At 40.2% G+C, this 4,415-nt stretch overlaps 1 non-coding gene across 1 annotated transcript; it reads left to right on the top strand.

Annotated features, from left to right (window-relative positions):
- The first annotated feature begins 2,873 nt into the window (after window positions 1-2,873).
- Window positions 2,874-2,980, top strand: LOC141681798 (small nucleolar RNA R71). Its single transcript, XR_012559221.1, has one exon. It is a non-coding gene; the product is annotated as a small nucleolar RNA R71 (small nucleolar RNA).
- Window positions 2,981-4,415: the final 1,435 nt, after the last annotated feature.

Genomic DNA, 4,415 nt, shown 5'->3' on the forward strand with positions numbered 1-4,415 from the left:
TTTAGAGAAGTCCTTGATGAACCGCCTATAGCAACCCGCATGACCAAGAAAGTTGCGGACTCCCTTAACAGAAATTGGTGGAGGAAGGTTTTCAATGACCCCCACCTTGGCTTTGTCCACCTCAAGACCCTTACTAGAGACCTTGTGCCTACGAATAATGCCCTGTTGCACCATAAAGTGACATTTCTCCCATTTGAGAACCAGATTGGTCTCAACACCCCTTTTAACTGCACCAAGATTTTGCAAGCACTCATCAAAAGAATCTCCGAGCACAGAGAAATCATCCATAAACACCTCCACATTCTATCCAATCATGTCAGAGAAGATAGCCATCATGCATCTCTGAAATGTGGCAGGTGCACCACACAACCCAAAAGAAACTCTTCTGAAAGCAAAAGTACCAAACGAACAAGTGAAGGTAGTCTTTTCCTGATCTTCTGAAGCAATGCAAATCTGATTATAACCCGAATAGCCATCCAGAAGACAATAGTATTCATGCCCATCCAACCTATCAAGCATCTGATCAATAAAAGGAAGAGGAAAGTGATCCTTCCTCGTGGCTTTGTTCAACTTCCTGTAATCCATGCAAACTCTCCACCCCGTGACTATTCGAGTAGGAATTAGCTCATTCATCTCATTAGCAACAACTGTGATGCCTCCTTTCTTTGGCACACACTGAACTGGACTCACCCAAGAACTATCAGAAATATGATAGATGATCCCTACATCTAGCCACTTGAGAATTTTCTTCTTCACAACCTCTTTCATTATCGAATTTAGCCTCCTCTGTTGCTCAACAATTGGCTTACTTCCTTCTTCTAGCAGAATTTTATGCATGCAATAAGAATGGCTGATTCCCTTGATATCTGCTATAGTCCACCCAATTGCCGATTTGAACTTTCTCAGAATTATCAAGAGCTTTTTCTCATCACTACCTGAAAGGTCAGATGCAATAATAACATGCAAAGTAGATTCATCACCTAAAAAAGCATACCTCAAGTGTTCAGGCAATGGTTTAAGCTCTAGCGTAGGAGCTTCCTCAATAGAAGGCTTGAGACGCCCATCAGCATTTTTCAGTTATGATATTCCAAGAGATTCAAAAGGCATATATATCTAGCCTTCGCTTCCAAGGAGAAACATTCAAATACTGCAACTGCTCATCACCCTCATCATCTTCAATATCAGAATTCCCCAACAAGGCTTTCTCTAAGGCATCAGACCTTAACATTTGATCAAGTTCTGAAGTAACCACAGAATCGATTAACTCCACTTTTAAACACTCCTCTTTATCAGTAGGGAATTTCATGGCATTGAATACGTTGAAAGTTACATCCTGATCTAGCACTCGCATAGTGAGCTCACCCTTCTGCACATTAATCAAGGTTCGGCCAGTAGCCAAGAATGGTCTACCCAAGATTATGAGAATCTTTTTATCCTCCTCGAAATCAAGAATTACAAAATTAATAGGAAATATGAGTTTGTCCACCTTGACCAAGACATCCTCCACAATGCCTCGTGGATATGTAATAGAGCGATCAGCCAACTATAAGAACATATGAGTAGGCTTTGGATCAGGTAAATCCAACTTCTTGAAGACAGAAAAAGGCATCAGATTGATGCTAGCTCCAAAATCACATAAACACTTGTCGAACAACAAGTTTCCAATGGTGCAAGGAATAGTGAAGCTTTCAGGATCTTTAAGCTTCGGAGGCAACTTCTGTTGCAGCACAACACTGCAATCCTCCGTTAGAGCAACAGTCTCCAAGTCATCGAGCTTCACTTTCTGAGAGAGAATACCTTTCATAAACTTCACATAACTAGGCATCTGTTCAAGAGCTTCCGTCAAAGGTATGTTGATATGAAGTTTCTTGAACACCTCCAGAAACTTCGCTAGCTGTTTATCCAACTTTTGCTTCTGCAGCCTCTTAGGAAAAAGAGGTGGAGGATAAACCTGTTTCTCCCCTGTATTACCCTCTGGAGGAGTGTGTTCCACAGTTTTCTTCCTTGTTTCCACTTCTGCTTCCTTTTTCACATCTTCTTCAGCCCTATCTTCAGATTCTGGAACTTGAGCTTTTTCTTGGCTTGCAACCCTTCTAGACCTCAATGTAATTTCCTTAACCTGCTCTTTTTCTTCCTTCTTTCCTGGAACTTCTGTGTCACTAGGGAGTGTACTAGATTGATGATTCAGCAAGGCATTGATAATCTGACCAATTTGATTCTCCAAGGTCTTCATAGAAAATCCTTGGCTCTTGCACATGAGCCTCAACTCCTCCAATTAAGATTTATCATTAGCTTGATTTGTACCTCCATGTGGTAGCTGCGAAAGTTGGAGTTGTCTTGGAGCATATTGCGGTTGTTAAAAACTAGGAGGGTTGTACTGCTTTGCTGCATGCTGCTGATAAGGCTGTTGAACCGCATTCTGAGTGTTGCTCTAGCTAAAGTTAGGATGATTGCGGTTGTTGGGATGATAGGTGGATGGAACTGGATGCTGCGACCTCTGAAAGTTGCTCAAGAACTGAGCTGATTCACTAGATATAGTACACTGCTACGTCTCATGTGCACCAGCACAAAGCTCATAGAGACTAGTAATCTGATTAACTCCATAATTAGCCAAAGAATCCACCTTCATCGTCAAAGCCTTAAGCTGAGCAGCTATCACAGTAGCTGCATCCACCTCTAGAATTCTAGCTACCTTTCCTTGATTTAATATCTGAGAAGAGTTCTGGTATTCATTAGCAGCCATCAGTTCAATCAATTTATAAGCTTCATCGTAACTCTTAGCCCATAAGGCTCCACCTGATGTTGCATCGAGCATGGGTCTAGACTGTGCTCCCAAGCCATTATAAAAATAGTTGATAATCATCCAGTCAGGCATCCCATGATGAAGACACTTTGTCAGCATCTCCTTATAATGATCCCAAGCTTCACATAAGGACTCTCCTGATTGCCGCGTAAATTGAGTAAGAGCATTCCTAATTGCAGAAGTCTTCTCCGTAGGAAAGAACTTTGTAAGAAACGTTTGAGCAAGATCTTCCCATTTAGTGATAGAGCCTGGTGGTAGAGAATGCAACCAACACTTAGATTTATCCCTCAGAGAGAATGGGAAAAGCCTTAGCTTTATAGCATCTTCAGACACATTGTTGAATTTAAAAGTGTCGTAAATCTCGATAAAAATCTCTAATATGCATGTTGGGATTTTCCGTCCGAGAACCCCCCAACTGAACCGATTTCTATACCATCTGAATTGTGCTAGCCTTGATCTCAAAAGTGTTAGCCGTGATGGCTGGTCTGATAATACTAGACTGAATATCGTTGATCTTCGGCTGAGAGTAGTCCATCAAAGCCTTCGTATTCGATTCTGGTTCACCCATTGCAACAAGAGCTTCTTCTTCAACTTTCTCAACTAAGACCTCTTCTACAACTTCCTCCTCTGCTTTATATAGTGTCTCGAGATCGAGAACGCGTTACCATTCACGCTCCCAAGAGTACCTGAAAAAGCAACAAACAAATAAGTCAGTAAATTATCCGAGTCAGTGTTAGGTCCCAAATTATCGTAAAAGGGGGGTTGGATACGATAATTACTAAATAAAAAATTCTTTCGAATCTTTAGCGGATATAAGATTTAGTGCTCAGTTAGTGATTTCGTGTTCTTGAGGTGAATAGTGTTTGGAACAATAAAATGAGGAATAAAAGATATTCGGGGAAATATATATTCGTATATAAATCCTCGAGGGGTATTGCTACACTCCGGTAAATAAATTAACCAACTACAATCTAAGAACAACAAAGTTCCTAGCTTCTGCAAAGATTTACAAATCAAATCCTATACAATGATCTAGCTTTTGTTTGTACTAAGATTTAATTACCGGGTAACGATTATAATTCCCCTAAGAATATACAAGAATTAAATCTGGCATTATAACGTTACTCCGGTGAGAAGTTAAACGGATATACAAAAAGCTTGAGCTTCTTTGTAAATCTTTGCTGCCATTTTCACTACTCTCTTGGGAGAGAAGATGAACAGAACTTAATCCAAAATGAATGGCTCTCTTCTTTCTGCTGCAATGTGTAGTCTTTATATCTAATAAAATTGTGTGGATGAGGAGAGGAGCTTGTTGTGTGGCGACATAGTTCTTCTTTGGCGACCAGGTAAATTATTTGCCAGTAAAATTATTTGCATTTCTCTGTGGCGATAGGGGGAGGTACAGGAGGATTTATTTGCCTTGGATTTCCTTTAACTTAGTACACCTATGACGACCAAGGAAGTGGAAAACCTGTGGCGACCATACTTGTACTTAAAACAAAACATGTACATGTAAACTTTATTTTCTAAACTAACTAACTAACGACCACAACATGGTCTGGTTCTTTTGTTTTCGTTTTTACTTTTATTTTCCTTTCCTTTTCTTTTTTTT

The sequence above is a fragment of the Apium graveolens genome, chromosome 8, assembly GCF_009905375.1.
Source record: "Apium graveolens cultivar Ventura chromosome 8, ASM990537v1, whole genome shotgun sequence".
Lineage (NCBI taxonomy): Eukaryota > Viridiplantae > Streptophyta > Magnoliopsida > Apiales > Apiaceae > Apium > Apium graveolens.